Source organism: Equus caballus, chromosome 1 (assembly GCF_041296265.1).
Source record: "Equus caballus isolate H_3958 breed thoroughbred chromosome 1, TB-T2T, whole genome shotgun sequence".
In the NCBI taxonomy this organism is placed as follows: domain Eukaryota; kingdom Metazoa; phylum Chordata; class Mammalia; order Perissodactyla; family Equidae; genus Equus; species Equus caballus.
In genome coordinates this window covers 111402640-111420695 of record NC_091684.1, presented here as the reverse complement: position 1 = coordinate 111420695, position 18056 = coordinate 111402640, and positions in this window count along the sequence as shown.

Below are 18056 nucleotides of genomic sequence, written 5' to 3'. Positions count from 1 at the left end.
TGATAAGATTGCTCCCTCTTCATTACACTTTTTCAAAATTACGTTTACTCTATAAATTTTTCTTCCTGGTGACATTTAGAGCAATTTTTCAACTAAAAGAAAACATGTTGCAATTTAGATTAGATTTATATGAAACATAAATTGATTTGAGAAAATTGATGCTTTTAAAATATATTTTCTCCCACCTAGGATCATGGTGCTCTTCTTCACTTGTTCAAATCTTTATTTATAACTTTCAGTAAAATTTTGCTGAGTTATTCATTTAGATCACAGATATTTCTCATTAAAATTATTTCTCATATATGCATATTTCTGTGGATATTGTGAATGAGATTTTTTTTCCTGTTATAACATGAGGCACTCTGAGAATTGTTGTGTGTATGGAGGGGTGAATTTATCTTCTACCAGGTTGCCTATCAAACTTTTATTAATTAAAATAGTTTCTTAGCTTTATTTTCTTGGGTTACCAACTATGAAATCATACTGCCGGAAAGTTTTTATCACTATTTTCATTATCTCTAATCCTTCCTGCTATCTCATTTTTGCTTTTAGTGAGTAGAATTTCTACAATATTAGTAACAGTGAAACTGGACAAATTTATTTTACTGTGAATATGACTTTTAGATTGAAATAGATGGGCTTTATTGTGGTAAAGCAGTTTTTCACTATTCCTGCATTTTAGAATTTTATCAAAGGAAGTAATCATTTTGAACATTTTTTTCATCTTTAATCCTCTTATGCTAGGTATTATGTATCCTTAGATCATATTTTTTCTTCTTTAATCTACTCATATTAATAGATAGAATATTTTTGTATCTATTTGTATAATAACAAATATTAATAGATATCCTTATCTATTTATAGCACTTTTCCTTGAAAAGAAAAAAACTTAGAAAGAGTGCATCTTAATAAAAGATTTTCCCATACCAAGTTACCTTTGAAATCTAAGAGTCATTAACACTAGGGCACATGTCTCTAGGTCCAGCTTCTAATCACGGCTGCCCTGTTGAAAGTAAATTGTGGTTTTCAACTCCAATCAGAGTAAGAAGCTCCTTTTCAGGAGCCTATGGACTAGCCTATGGACCTCAGAGGTCCGAATTTTTCCAGGAACAACCTTCCCTCCTCAAGCCTTACCTTGTGATAGTGCTTCCAGTCTATTAAGTTGGGGCCACTGAGGGCAGCCAGTATTACTGTTCTGTGTGCTTCCACTCCTGAAAATTACCTCAGAGAAGAGAGAGAATTTGGGGATTCTTTGGCTTTGCTATAAACAGTTACCCCAGTGATCCGCTCCAACTGGTGTGATTTCCAAACTGGGCTCCAGGAGCCCCACGAGTGGTTTGTTGCGAGTATTAACACATAACTAAAGGGTTTGGGTGTTTTTCTTTCTCTCTCTCTCTCTCTCTCTCTCTCTCTCTCTCTCTCTCTCTGGTGTGTATCTTTCCATATTCTTTTTTTATCCATTTCAGTGTTGTTGAACACTTGCCTACCAAGATGGCAGGATTGTCGGCCACAAAACCACGTAACACTCCAAATGCTGAAAGCTACAGAATCTATCAAATCCCCATTGCCCCTCTTGAAACATTCAATGGTGTGTCTTCAACCACGGCTGAATTTCAGAATCACCTGGTGATCCTCCCTAACATGCTGATCCCTGGGCCACTATGAATCAATTAAATTAATGTTGCATCAGCCACTCCCTCCAGGCTGGCTGCATGTAGTGAGGTCTCAAGCAGGGCCTTCAACGCTTGCTTGGTGGCCCCACAGGAGCTGTCTTTCCAAGGAGACCAGTCACCTCAGATATAACTGCTGCTTTTCTCTCTTCCCTTCTTAGGATTACTCTAACTTCTTCAGTCACTTCCTTTCAGTTGTGTAAGTGCTGGTTGTTAGTTCATTTGTTGCCTCGGGGGCAGAGGGTTGAGTTAGCCATTCTCCTCAGTTCATAGCACACTGTTATTGTGGTTAATGGCCATTCCTGCTCCTTTTTCAAACTTTTCTCTCCAAGGACACCCCTTTCGCCCTTTTTCCTTAGTTTTTACCTAATGTCCCCTTTCTGGTCCAGAATCCCATCTAGGATACCGTGTTACGTTTAGCCATCATGTCTTTTAGGCTCTTCTTGGCTGTGATGGTTTGTCAGACTTTCTTTGTTTTTGATGACTTTGACAGTTTTGAGGAGTACTGGTCAGGGATTTTGTGGAATATCCCTCAATTTGGATTTATCTGATATTTTTCTCATGATCAGACCTGGGTTACAGGTTTTAGGGAGGAAGACCGTTAGAGGTAAAGTCATTTTCATCCCATCATGTCAAGGGTACATACTATCAACATGACTTGTCACTGTTGGTGTTGACCTTGATCACCTGGCTGAGGTCACGTTCGTTAGATTTCTCCCTTTGAAGTTACTCTTTTTCCCCCCTTTCCACACCGCCCTCGTTGGAAGGATGTCACTATGCACAGCCCACTGTTAAGGAGAGGAAGTTGTACTCCACCTCCTTGAGGGGAGAGCATCTACATAAACTGTTTGGAATTCTTTCAGGGAAGATTATCTCTTTCTCCCCACCTTTAGGTATTGATTCAATTATTTACTTATATTAGTATGAACTCATGAATATTTATTTTATACTTTGGATTATAATTCAATACACTTACTTCATTTTGTTGCTCAAATTAAATTGCTTCAACTCTGGCCTCTGAAAATGCTTTCGGTTGGTTTCTGTGTCCTTTTGACATCCCACATCTCATTCTCTCTCTCTTTTACAACTTCCTTCTCTCTCTCCCTCTTTTCAACCACTTCCTTCCTTTCTGGCACTACAAGATGCTCTATGTTCATCTTGAGTATTTCTTGCTTCAGTCCAAGAATCAGCCATTTCTCCAAGGATCTCTGGTTCTTTCCTTGAAAATGTCATTGAAACCAAGATCTTGCCACAAGGCGTGCTTGTTGTCACTGGGGTGTTGTTCCTTCAGGCCCTCTCAGTTGACAGAGCAAGGAAACCCGTATGTATATACACACAGCTGTATGTACCCATCTGCATTGTACAGATTGAGCTAAATATGAGTTGATACTGATGACTCCAACTATAATCTGTTATCACATGGATCATTCGAGCCTCCTTCTCCTGTTTATCTATAACCTCTCACTCAATGGTGAGAAACCTAGCTGCCACCATCCACAATCCAATTACCTAATTGTCCTGTTCCAGTATACATGTATAGCAATATCAGAATTATTAACACCTACCCCCATGGAAAACAACTTTATCAACTAGGGTACAATGCTATGTTTAGTTTCTTTTGTCTTTAGTCTTCCAGATTTTGTTCATTTCCAAAGTTACTTAGATCAGCACCTTTTTCTCCCACCCCCTTGAGAGAGATTGTTTCATATATTTGTAATACAGTTAGACTTCATTTGTCACAGTCTGCATTCCATCCTACGATCCCCTGACCTCCTAAATTATTTTTCTTTTTTGTTTGTTTGTTTGTTTTTGTTTTTTTTGTTTTGAGGAAGATTAGCCCTGAGCTAACATCTGCTGCCAATCCTCCTCTTTTTGCTGAAGAAGACTGGCCCTGAGCTAACATCAGTGCCCATATTCCTTTATATGTGGGACGCCTACCACAGCATGGCTTGCCAAGCGGTGCCATGTCCTCACCTGGGATCTGAACCAGCGAACCCCAAGCCACCGAAACGGAATGTGGGGACTTAACCACTGCGCCACCAGGCAGGCCCCATGATTTTTCACATTTACATACATTAAGATTCACTGTTTGTGCTGTAAAGTTCTATAGGTTTTGACAAATGCATAGTGTCTCTTTCAGACACTATTGTTTTACAATAAAAATCTCATATATGTTCATCTTCACCTAAAATCTGTTATTCTGGATTCTTACAGGATTTCCCCCACAAATAATGTATTTCTTTATTTAATAAGCACATACATAGCTCTTACCATATACCAGGCACTATTTTAAGTGCATTACAAGTATTTACTCATTTAATCCTCTTAACATTCCTATGAGATGGGTGCTGTTATTGTCCTTATAATACAGATAAGCAAATTGAGGCAAAGAAAGGTTAGATACCATGCCAAGGTCACACAGGTAGTGTGTGTTTATCATCCAAGGTGAACAGCAAACATGGCCTTGTTGTTAGACGCTCATTTCACGTTGATAAGAGGCTGAAGCCGCAGAGATCATCTCAGAGGCCTCCTACACATATGACCCCCAGTGAAGCTGTGCTCTCTGGTAGAGGACTACGGGTACCAGCAAGCGTGAGCCAAGAGAAATGCTTTGAACAGTTTTCCTTCAGCAGCTGTAAAACTGATGACATAGAATAATTTATGTTTGCTTTACTGAATAATTTACCGATCATTCAGAAAAGCAGTAAGATGTGAAATGGGAAAACAGGAGAGAAATGAGTTTGGACCAGGGCAGGATCAATAAGAACTGGCAAAGCTGAACACTGCCGACCAGAGCCGGGCAGGCTGAAGAAAGGCAGGCCCCTGCTGGCCTGGCTTCTGATTCAGGAGACAAAATAGGATAGACTGCCCAGCCCCCAGTGAGGCTGCTGGAGAGCCTGCGTCCACTCTCAGTGGACTCTAAATGTCTTTTTCTCACTTGTCTGTTCTTTCTGCATGAATGTCTAGGGTGTGGAGCAGATCTTAGGTCTTAGGATTTCTATTATAGATTCCACTAGATTCTTGTTGCAAATTACATGACTTCTAAAAATGATCACTTGAGGAACACTGCAATTGATAAAGGATTTTGCATGCTGTTTCATTTAATCCGTACAACTTCTCTTAAGGTCACTGTCACTATCTTTACCTCGCAGGTGAAGAGCAATACACAAGGAGGGTAAACTCTCCTACTCAGAGTCTTAACAATTCAGACTTCTGACTCCAAAGCCCCCTTTCTTTCCACTCTTCTCCAGTCGCCTTAGTCTCCTATGCCACAGGGAAAGAAAAATCGGATCCAAAGTCAAAGAGCTGGCTCTCTGTGATAACCACTCCATTAATTTTAGTCATTTCTGCATTGTTTGCCTCATCTATTATCCCACATAGACATCTGTGCAATATCACTTGGGAATCAAAGACATTTCTCTTGCAGTATAACTCCAAGATTAAATGGCCGTTTTGAACGCTCATTTTTCTAATCTTGTTTAGTGCCGGTTCCACGAGCACTTTTGCTGCTCTCTAAGCTTTTGTAGCAACTTATCATAATTAACTAAGGAGAAACTAGGGTGGCCAGGCAAGGAGAAATGACGTCAGCTTTAGAATCAACTCAGACAAATAAACAGACTGAGCAGAATTTTCCGGGACGGTCTTGCAGATCGTCTCAGTCTTGTGGGGAGAATTCTAGAGAATTCTATTAGGGACAAAGTCAAGCTTAATTTTCCATTTCTCACAGTGATTTTTGTACCATAGCGGTAATAACTACTAATTTTGTATAGTAATTTACAACTCAAAAAGTGCTAGAGTCAGGATTTGAATGTTGATTAGACATCTCCGACTTCCTTCCAATCCTCATGGCGTGTGCTGAGAGCTAGACTTTCTAGCGTCCTCGTCATTTTACCTAAATAAAAGGGCCACAAGTAAGTGCATCAGATTTATTTGCCCATTTTAGCCATTGAATGGAATTTACCTCCAGTTGATCTGTGTGTTGTAGCAATATTTGAACATCATAAAACTCCCTATCCGTGTTTTATGGTTGGTTTACATATATTGCAATGACCATCTAGCTGGATTTTAAACAATTTGGTTTGGGACCAATAGCTCGGAGATATTAATATTGATAAGCTAAAGAATAATCTGATGGGAGCCATTAGAAAGAAAGATTTTGTTCTAAGATAACTGGACCCACTGTGCAAACTATGGGCCATGCTGTGCTCACAGTTTCACAGTGAAGTTAGTGCTGAAAGGAACTCTGATTTCTGTTACAGACGTTCAGAATTCTGTTATCAAAGTTTCAGCAACAGTCAGAGGTCAAGTCCACTGTGGGTCGTTTTTCTCCTTTGGGATTTCCACGGATAATTGGCCATTATTATCAGCCCGCTGCCTTTAACTTTTCTCCAACGATGAGAGCTTAGCAAAGAGGGGGTTGTTCATAATTGTTCCTTTTGATTATCTGAAACCCCATAGATGAAGCAGCAGTTTCTATATGTTTTAAATCCTTTCCCTTCACTGCTGGGAAGCTGGTCTCTATCTATTAAAGTCCCCAGAAATTAAAATGTTTGGGTGGAAATAAAATTATTGCTTATTTTATTTTAGATTAAGAAATTCTTAGGAAGTTATTCTCTTAATCTCTTAGATTGTGAATGTCCCTTATTTCTCTAAAAAGCTGTTTTATTGTAACCTTGATTGTGAGAAATTAAAATCAGAAGAGTGAATTATTACAGTAACATCCTAATATCTTCTTTTTGTTGCTCTTACTTTTAGTAAGAACTAAGTTTTTTAAATTTTGGAAGGAAAGTCTGAATACATTCTTCTGAAATATTGAGTACTATAAGAGAATAAGACATTTAAAAAGTAGCTGATCAAAGACTATTTTCTCTCTGTCTAGGCTAGATAATGTCACAATAACAACCCCAGTCTAACGGTGTAGAAATCAAAGGTATATTTCTCACTCATGCTACATATCCATCATGTGTGGGCTGGGAGTTCTGCTCCATTCTTTTTTTTTTTTTTTTAGGAAGATTAGCCCTGAGCTAACTACTGCCAATCCTCCTCTTTTTGCTGAGGAAGACTGGCCCTGAGCTAACATCCGTGCCTATCTTCCTTCACTTTTATATGTGGGACACCTACCACAGCATGGCTTGCCAAGCGGTACCATGTCCACACCAGAGATCCGAACCAGCGAATCCTGGGCCACTGAAGCAGAACATGTACACTTAACCACTGTGCCACCTGGCCGGCCCATCTGTTCCATTCTTGCTCAGGCCCCTGGAGTATCTGAGCTGCAGATAACAGTTATTATATCAGAGGGAAAGAAAGCATGGTGCATGATGCTTTGGATTTTAAAGCTTCCACCTGGAAATTATGTAGGCTCCTTGAACTCATTTTTCATTATCCAAAGCAAGTCCAATGACCAGGTCTAACTTCAAGTGAAGTGGGACAGTGCACTGACACTCTGGATGGTATTTGTTGGATAGCACCAACGACTATTGCATTGACTTTCATACACCATACCGCATCTCTCCTCTCTCCATTTATAGATTTTTCTATTCTTAAAACTGCCCAACCCTGTTTGAAATAGTAGGATTTTTCAGTATTCTCTGACATCTGGTGGAGGAAGGCCCTTTTCATCATTTAAAAGTGTTAGGAAGATATTTTGCATATTGATAAAAATTAGAATAATTTTCTCAAGTAACACAAAAATAATCCTCTGAGAATCATGATTAAGATTGCTTTAAATTTGGGGCTGGCCCCGTGGCCAGTGGTTAAGTTTGCGCGCTCCGCTGCAGGCAGCCCAGTGTTTCATTGGTTCAAATCCTGGGCACGGACATGGCACTGCTCGTCAAACCACGCTGAGGCAGCGTCCCACATGCCACAACTAGAAGGACCCACAACGAAGAATATACAACTATGTACTGGGGGGCTTTGGGGAGAAAAAGGAAAAAATAAAAAAATCTAAAAAAAAAAGATTGCTTTAAATTTATAGATTAATTTGTGGAGAATTGATATCTTTCTAAAATTAGGTCTTCAGGAACATGAGGTCGCTACATTTTTTCAGTTCTCATTTAAGTATGGAAGTGAATTTGTAATACTTGTAACTATAAACTTCCCTGTAATTTAGCTATGTGAGCATTTGTATTAGCATTCTGTTGTAAATATTTCTTAATTTTCTTTTTAAACACAGGAGTTATTTTGTTACTGTTACTAAGTTACTAAACATACAGATTTTTTTGGCTCTCAGCTTATTACTTATTTTTAATTTTATTGAATAAGATCAGAGAGCATATTAGGTGTTATGTCTATTCTTTGAAATTTATTGAGGCTTCCTTTTCTGACTTTATCACATGTTCTATTTCTACTACTGTATATACACACAAAAAGAAATGTACTCCCTGTTTCTTTGCTATTAATTTATTTTTCAGGTCTTTGAAATTTCTTATTTTTCTTCTACTTGGTTTGAAGATGGATATATTAAAATCTCCAGGGTCCGGCTCTGTGGCTGAGTGGTTAAGTTTGTGCGCTCCACTGCAGCGGCCCAGGGTTCGGATCCTGGGTGCAGACATGGCACTGCTCGTCAGGCCACGTTGAGGCGGTGTCCCACATCCCACAACTAGAAGGACATGCAACTAAGATATATAACTGTGTACAGGGGAGGTTTGGGGAGATAAAGCAGAAAAGAAAAAAAAAAAAGATTGGCAACAGTTGTTAGCCCAGGTGCCAATCCTTAAAAAAAAAAAAAAAAGAAAAAAAAGGAAGATTGGCAACAGTTGTTAGCCCAGGTGCCAATCTTTAAAAAGAAAAAAAAGATCTCCAACTATATTTGATAATTTAACTATGTTTAGCCATACTTCTGTGAGTTTTGATTTTATATTTTAACACTATTTTGTTAAGAACATATCTAAAAAAGTAGAAGTTAATGCAAAGATATGATCTTCAAGCTCTATTGGGGTTTTTTTCCCAATAATGTTACATATTTCTTAATTAGTTGTGTTTATCTTAAAATCTAGTTCTTTTAGATATTAAGAGTGGAAACCCAGCTCCTTTTTGCTTTAGATTTGTTCAACATAGCTTCTTATAGTCTTTTTATTTTTTAACCTGTGTGTTTTTTGTTTGTAGTGTGTCTCTTGTAGACAGTATATTTTTTTATCTTGTTTTTGTCATCCAGTTCAAGAGTCTCTGTCTTTAATTAGTGAGTTTAACCTATTTACATTTATTGTAAATACCATTATATTAGGGTTTATTTCTGCCATTTTATTTTATAAACACTCTCCCCTTTTTATTCTCTCTCTCTCTCTCTTTATATACACACACACACACACACACACACACACATATATATACACACACACACACAGTCACACACCACATAATGACATTTCAGGTTTTGGTCAACAGTGGACTGCATATGTGATGGTAGTTCCATAAAAGTAGTAACATATAGCCTAGGTGTGTACTAGGCTATACCATCTATGTTTGTGTAAGTACCCTCTATGATGTTTGCACAATGACAAAATTGCCTAATGACGCATTTCTCGGAATATGTCCCTGTCATTAAGCGATACATAACTGTATATATGTGTCTCTTTCTATTGAATAGATTGAATTCTCTTCTATTTGTTTAAAGAGTATACATTCTATTTTCGTTCTTCTGATGGCTGTCCTTAGCTTAAAACTAATATCATGTATATTTACCCAAGTAATTTTCTCAAATTAGGGGTTTTCTGGGCTTATGAGTTGAGGGCCTGTTAATCCTTTAGAAAATATTCCATGCCAGCTTATATAATATTTGAAATATCTCTTGCTTAAAGATTTTGTAATATTTTTATTAAAACTCTGGTCTCAGTGTTATTCTTAAGAAGAATTTCAAATACAATTTTACTTTAAAAAATATGATTGTCAGTCTACTAAGGTTTTCTAACATCCTTAATCAGTACTGTATAACATCTGTTCCCTAGGAAATAGCTGATTTTATTTAGATTTTAAAGTTATCATTGGAATATTGGACCTGCCATTTTCTCATAATTTTTAAAATCTTCAGATGTTCTGTATCAATAGAATTTTTCTCATGTTTAGTGCTTTTATTTGGATCTTCTCCCTCTTTTACTTAACGTATGTGCCAATGATTTGTTCATGTTTTTGGAGGGAGGAAGGATACTTTCAAAGAACAAGCTCTTAGGTTTTATTAAACAAGTGTTTGTTTTATTTCCTATATCATTAATTTTTTTTTTTTTTGAGGAAGATTAGCCCTGAGTTAACTGCTGCCAATCCTCCTCTTTTCACTGAGGAAGACTGGCCCTGAGCTAACATCCATGCCCATCTTCCTGTACTTTATGTGTGGGACGCCTATGACAGCATGGCTTGACAAGCGATGCCATGTCCACACCGGGGATCTGAACTAGCGAACCCCAGGCCGCCGAAGTGGAACATGCGAACTTAAAGACTGCGCCACCCGGCCAGCCCCCTAAGTTAAATTTTTAATAGTTGATTTATTTCTTTTACTTTCTTTGGGTGCTGATTTTCTAGCTACTTAGGTTTAATATGTAATACTTATTTGAGTCTTACTTGTTTTATAAGAACTATGTTCAAGGTTACCCTAGTTATCTTGAATAACACTTTGGCCACATCTGACAAGTTGATAAATTCAATGCTTTCGCAGTTGTTCATTTTCAAATGTGTTATTTTATGCCTGTCTTCCTCTTTTACCAAAGAGCGTATTGAAAGTTCCTTTCATTTGCTTGTTTCTAATTTCTACATGGCTGGATATATTTTTGGTTATTCCTTTTTATTATCAACTTTGGATCTAGTAAATGCAGCCTTTTGGAACTTTCTAAATTCTTTTTTGTGGTTTAACAGTCAGGATTTTGGAATGTCCATTTGTATTACTAACGAGCGTATTTTATTTGTTAGATATAAAGTTTTATAAACAATTCTCTCTCTCATGCATGCACGTGCACACACACACACACACACTTTTAAATTAAGCTTCTTTGTTTAGTTATTAAACTCTCCTATAATTCTACTTTGTATAGTTTTTAATCTATTTTTACTGAGGGAAGAATTTTCAAATCTGAATTTGTTGATCTCTCTTTTTTCCAAAATTTTTGTCTTAAATATTTATTTCTATATTACTGAAGTTAATAAATATTATAACATTATTTTGATTTTACATTTTATCATTAGAAAATATCTCTCTTTGCCCCAGTTTTTGCTTTTGATGTTGTATAATTTTTGTCTCATATGAAGTTTTGTCTTATCTATTTTCCTTTTTAAAAATTTTACTTTGTTCCTCCTTTCCCATCTTTATATAAATTTTTAAACTTTGTGTGTTATTCTATTTTAGATATGTCTCTCAATAACACAATACTGGATTTTTATTTATTCCTTTTAAAATCTTATTCTGATAGTCACATTTTAATAAGAAAGTTTAACCATTTACATTTATTGTTACTGGCTTCGTATTTTATGCTTTTTATATACTGCGTGTTCCTGTTTCCTTTCTCTCATTTATTGGCCTTTTATGTGGTGTGTGTATGTGTGTGCATGTGTACATATAGTGAAATTGAATGAATTTTCTTAGTTGTAACTTTCTCTTCTGGTTTGGAAATATGGTTTAATGTCTATTTTTGGTACGTGGAATGTTTAAATGTTTAATGCACACTTTATTTTATTTTATTTTATTTTATTTTATTTTATTTTATTTTGAGGAAGATTAGCCCTGAGCTAACATCTACCACCAATCCTCCTCTTTTTGCTGAGGAAGATTGGCCCTGAGCTGATGTCTGTGCCAGTCTTCCTCTATTTTGTATGTGGGATGCCACCACAGCATGGCTTGATAAGTGGTGCGATACATAGGTCTGCTCCCAGGATCCGAAACAGTGAACCTCAGGCCGGTGAAGTGGAGTGTATGAACTTAACCACTATGCCATTGGGCTGGCCCCCCATTAATTCACATTTTAAAGCTCGTAATTTTCTATCATCATTTAAAGTAAGTCATTGTATTTTTCTCTGACCACTGAAAGAACGTGAGGATGCTATTTCTTTTATTCTCTCTACCACGTCATAATCTATCATAATAGTCTCATTTTTATTAATCGGTAAAGATTATGCATCAACTATTATTTAGGAAAAATCATAATTTATTTTGGTTTCATCTTCCTTATCATGGAATTAATTTTTCATTTTTCTGCAGTGTATCCTTGAGTGATTCAAAGCAGGTTTGGGTTAATAAGCCACATGCATTCTTGTAGGGCCAAAATATTTTTTCTTTTTTGATATATATAGTTTTTACCCTTGCACTCATAGGTTAGTTTGACTGTTTTTGGAATTCTAGGGTCCAAGAATTTACCCTTGAAACTTCAAACACATTGCTTCTGATTTGTCATTATTATCTAGTGATGCTGATGGAAAGCCAAATGTAAATTTTTTTAAGCGGCCTCAATTCATTTCTTTGAAAATTTTATGCTTTAGTTGTTATCCATGGAATTCCAAAATTTCACTAGGACACGCTTTATATGAGTCATTTATAAATTTGTTAACTTGTTATTCAGTATGCAGAGCCATGACTTTCTTCACATCAAGGGCATTTTTTTCTGGTATTAATTGATTAATTAATCTCTTCCTTTCATGTCTCTGTGCTTTAGAACTCTTACTAAATGGAAATTGGGCTTTCTAAATTAATCCTCCAACATTTAGCATAGTGCCTTTAATGTATCAGGTGCACTATAAAATCACCTAAATTAAAAACACCCTCAGTAAAGAACACAATGCCTAATTCCATTTTTTATTTTCATAATAGTTTACATCATTGTGAAATTTCAGTTGTACATTATTTATTGTCTGTCACCATACACATGCTCCCTTTTACCCCCTGTGCCCACCCTCCACCCCCTTCCTCTGGTAACCGCCGAACTGTTTTCTTTGTCCACATGTTTGCTTATATTCCATATATGAGTGAAATCACATGATGTTTGTCTTTCTCAGTCTGCACAATGCCTAATTCTTAATGGGTTAATTTATGAAGAGTTTGTAGCATGTTAATATGCCTTGAAGACAGAGGCAGATTGTGATAGTTGGAAAAGAATTTGATGGGAAAGTAATGGCTGGAGCTAAGGTGTGGAGCTAGAGAGGCACAAGGGAAGTTCAGGTAGCAGAAATAGCCTCGCTAGACTAAAGGGTATGGGCTGAGAAGCAGTAAAATTCACAGCTAGAAAAATGAGTGTCAGAATCTAGAGTTTTGAACACTAGGTAAAAAAATTTATATACTTCATGAAGGGGATGGTGAGAAGTCACAGGATGGACTCTGTTCATATGACGCCACAGGAAGTTTGATCTGACTGTGTTGTAAGGGTGACTGGATTTGGAAGAGAAAGCCAAAAGGAGATAGTCAGGGAAATTATAAGTGTCAGAACCAAGGCAAGGGCATTAATCAAGGAAAGGAGAGAATGAATGTGAGAAATGGGAAAGGAGAGAGAAAAAGAGTCGATGATGCCACCTATGGCTGCCAGTCAGGTTAACACAAGGAAAAGTCAGAGCTTAAGAGAAACAGAGGAAGTCAAAAAGAAGACTTTATTTTTGTCGAAAGACGATTTCAATTTTAGATGTATTGAGGTTTTGGTTCTCGTAGACTGTTCAGCTGCTGAAATACAACAGGCGTATAGAAATGGGATTCTAGAAATCAAAGCAGAGAAAAAATCCCTGATTACAGTGTGAAAGATACAGATGCCTTACAAGGTCTAGTTTTTTTCCTCAGTGGGATTAAAATCCATTTGTGAGGTCAAGGTACCATTTTATAGGCAAGGCAACAACAATGAAGACAACATAAGTTAGGGCTAAATTGGGCACGGCATGCTTCATTTGTTGTAGGGATTTAGGCAAAAAGGGAATTAAAGACTTTTTAGAGTCATTGATGACTTGAGTTGGCCTTCGACGGGTGGGGAGGTTTAGTTGGGTGCAAGAGCAGGGAAAGTTAACATTGATGTTATATTTTAGATTAATAGGTACCTGTATGATATGGTCACTATGAGTAAAAGTCTAGATAACCAATTTGTCCTGCTGAAGGGCAGACATGGGGGCCTCATGTATTTCTGGGTTTCTAGAGAAACTGCAGTTTGATGTTTTTCTGTTTCTGTGCCCCAGTTTGATGATGCACATACTGTTATCCACATACTAAATCTGAAGTCGGTTTGTATCTCCTTAGGACTGCAGCTGGCACAGTGTGGCTAGTTTGATGACAGATGCAAAATGCGACCTCGAGGGATTTACGCCCCTGTAAACAGGATGGTGCTTAATCCTTTGGAAAGCAATGCAATGCAAGATTTCACAGTCTTTAGGTGATTTTGTTTCCCAGGAAAATCTCATATAAATTATGCAGCTGTACACCCTCAGGACGGGCATCAACAGATCAAAAAAATGCCCTTTTTTTTTTTTTCAAAGAACAGACTGTAATCCTACCTTACTTTTCCCACAGTATTCTCTCTCTGTTTTCTAGGAAGAGAGAACAAAACACATAATTGATGGATGTGTGTGTGATGTGACATCCGCTAATCATTCTACAGAGTGACCTTGGGAAGCCAGGTTTCTTCCGGTGTTCTCACTGATTCCTGTGTGAAACATTTGGCCTATCATTCCCGCCCCTACTCCCTCTGGAGATCCTGTAAAGGGATATTATGGAACCACTTATTCTGCAGATGGGGAATTGCCCCCATCTAGTTGGACAGCTCCTGCTCATCGTTCATGACTCAGCTCTTGTGTCTCGAATTCAAGGGAGCTTAGACTCTCTGGCCCTCCTTGCCCCGACCCAGGATCTGCCTAGTGCCTCCTTGCTCTGTTCCTTTAGCTGCATTTAAAGCACTGATCTCTCTATCTGTTAATTGTTGGTTGAATTGTCTGTAGACTCTGAGCTTTTTTTTCTTTTAAGGAAGATTAGCCCTAAGCTAACTGCTGCCAATCCTCCTCTTTTCGCCGGGGAAGACTGGCCCTGAGCTAACATCGTGCCCATCTTCCTCTACTGTCAGTGCCATGTCCGCAACCGGGATCTGAACCAGCGTACCCTGGGCCACCGAAGCAGAACGTGCGCAATTAACCGCTGCGCCCCCGGGCCGGCCCCCATCTCTGAGCTTCTTGAGTGTGCAGGATCTGATATAGACATCTCCAGATTCCCAACTCTAAGACCCATGCTCAGCCACTGCAGGCTCTCAACACATGCTTGCAGAGTGCATGGATGGATGGCATTTACACGTGTGCTCTGACACATTTCGTGTCCACACTTTGTATCCTCATTCCTGAATGAGCTGATTACTGTTACTCTATGAAGTCTAAATCAGTCTTTGAAACAATTCCACAAAGGGAAAAATAGTGTTCCAACCTGTCAACAAGTTCCTTGCATTTAATCAAATGATCTTACCCTCTCAACCTGATCATAATGTTCCTAGCCCCAGTCCTATCGTGGGGATGAGTCCAGCTTTAGCGATGGTGTAGCATCTGCGCCTCCCTGGACACGGCCCCAGGACAGTGCCAGGAGAGAGGTGTGGCATGATCTGCCATCTGGGTCTCTGTAATAGCTATGCAGCCTTCTGACATTCAGAAAGACTTAGTCCAGAAGCCACATGGAGTGCTCCAGATGAACAATTTGCCTCAAGGCATCGGAGCTGCTTCCCTCCTGCCCAGTGGAGGCTTGGATGATGGAGATGCAAATTTTGAGGACATTTGTCACTCCTATTCCTCATGCAGAAGGATAACGAAGTCACTGGGCCATAAAAGCAAGAAGTGAGTTCCCTGTGTATTTGAATAACCTTCCAGCTTTTCACTCCGTTATAGTCAGAGAAAATTTCACTGCACAAACAGGGGCAGTTAACAGTCCTTACTGCCATTTTCCTTTCTCCCTTCCTTGGAGAAAATACTTTGTGGAACTGTGAGGTGCCATTGGCAACACTGCTTTAAATAGGTGGAGCTTAGACTTCAATATCAAAGGTTTGGCACATGTGCAATATCTTTGTCTGCAAATTACCTCATTGCTGCTGTTTTGTTGTCCTTGAGAAATTCCTGTTTTGCTTTCCTGGGAATGGATGTTTGTGAAGTGGAAATGTGGAGGCCTTTGAAAAAGTCTGCTGTGCCCCTGAGACAGACGCTGTAACCAGCTCCTCTCTGCCGGGTTCCATCAGAAACACGGAGGCACAGTGTGCTTATTATTATCATCAGCAGCTTTGCAATGTGTCTATTCACACTCTGAAAATGACAACCAAGGTTATATTTATCTACGTAACCATCCAGAGAAATATTATGGAGTATTAATTTTGCAGTAGAGGGAGGTGGTATAAGGGGTAAAGAAATTGAAGCTGTATTAAAAGACTTTTCATGGAAGCGTAGAAACAACCAAGACCTTGAATGGATTGAGGCTTTGGACAAGAAACAGAGAGCGTGTGTCGATTTGCACATCTCTCGTTCTCCTCGGCCTAGGATTTCAGACAATTTTTTCTCTTTCTTTTTTTCCAGTTTTATTGAAAATAATTGACATGCATCACTGTATAGGTTTAAGGTGTACAGCATGATGGTTTGAGTTACATATATTGTGAAATGATGACCACAGGTTTGGATAACATCCGTCTTCTCATAGAGATACAATAAAAAGAACGAAGAAGAGAAAAAGGGGAAAAAAAAGTTCTCCTTGTGATGAGAACTCTTTGGATTTACTCTCTTCAGACAGGTTTTTCCTTGACTTGCATGGATTTGTTAGCAAATTTTATGCTATAGAACTATGTATTTTATGCTACAAATCTAACCTTTCGAAAAAGATAGTGTGTCCTTAGCTTATTTATTACGTGGCAGTGCAGTGAGATGATGACACGCAGTAAATGTCAAGTGCTCTGCAACACGTGGGAATGATGATGACGATGATGATGACGACGATAACGACAATGATGATGGTGATGATGATGATGATGATGATGATTTATCAGGAGAAATTCTGGCCCAGAGATATTTTTCTCTCCCTGGACCAGGAGAAAAGAACACATTCAGGACATCAGTCCCATGGAGGAAATGAAGGTCTATAGTCGCATAAATCATAGCAAATCAGTCCTCTGAGTCCCAGCAAAGGAGAAACAGTGTAGAATTCCAACTGTAGCTCGGATTCAGAAGCAGTTCCCGGGGACTGACTAGTGAGAGCACACAGGGACATCTTTGTGAAAGGACACTCTGCAGTCTGCAGTGGGGCCCAGGGCAGGGCAGCTGAAGCAAAGGAAGGCTTGGTTTGCTTTTCAGAGGGTCCCATACATCACTTTCATTGCACAGACACGCCACCCTGCTCTTATCCACCGTACCCACCTTCAGTCTCTATTCATATACCCCACCTTAAACATGTACCCCAGAGGCATACACGTAGCTTGTGCACACACCTCCCACCTGATGTACACACACCCACACCCACCACCCTACAAACATAACCCTCCATATGTGTAGTCTATGCATATCACCTGCATACTCCCACACACATTCTCTTTTCTGATTTCTGCCCATGCCCACAGCCCCACACCCCTTATTCATTCACCCATACATACATCCTTCATAGGTGCATACCCTACACACCCATACGCACTCCCAAATACCCCACATCTAATGCACTCTGACCTGTTCACCCTCCCCCAACATGCATACCCCAAACACACAGACTCATACAGACACACTCGTGTTCATAGTCACACCTACCAACAGTCACCAGTGTGTTTGGGGGTGGAGTGGAGGTCAGGGTTAAAGGGACAAATTAATCCGTGTGTATTTATTACACTTAATCTGTCTTTCTCTTCCCTCCTTTTGCCCTTCCCTCCCACTCCACCTCCTTCCCTGACTTTGTGGAGCAATTATTTTCAGTTTTCATCTACATCATTTGCTTTGCCTAAAAGGCAGGTGTATGGCCTGAATTACCATCTATCTACCTTTTGATTAACTCAGATGAACAGAGAGCTTCTTAAGAAAAAACAATTTGGGGATATTTTTGTATTTATCCAGCTGCTCTCATTACCAGATCATCCAACCATTCTAGAATCTTCAAATCCATTGAGATGAGATTAATGGTCTTTGGATAGTCAAGCGGAGGATGGAATGACTACAGCAAGTAGTGTCCTGTAACCTGCCCATCAGCCTTTTCTTTGGTACCTTCCTCTCCTAGATGGAAAGGCAAAGCCAGGCCCAAGCATGCTGGAACTAATGGACCATGGTCAGGAATGGGTCCCAGCTGCACACGGAGCCAGGCAATCGAAAATATTTCATTTTCTCTTAGCTGAAAAAACAAATTGCTTCAAAGATATTGACTGTATCTCTTTAAGTGTCATAAGGCACATACATTTTGCAATTTCTCTTTAGCAGCTCAGCCACATGAGATGATATTTAAAAACCTTGTGG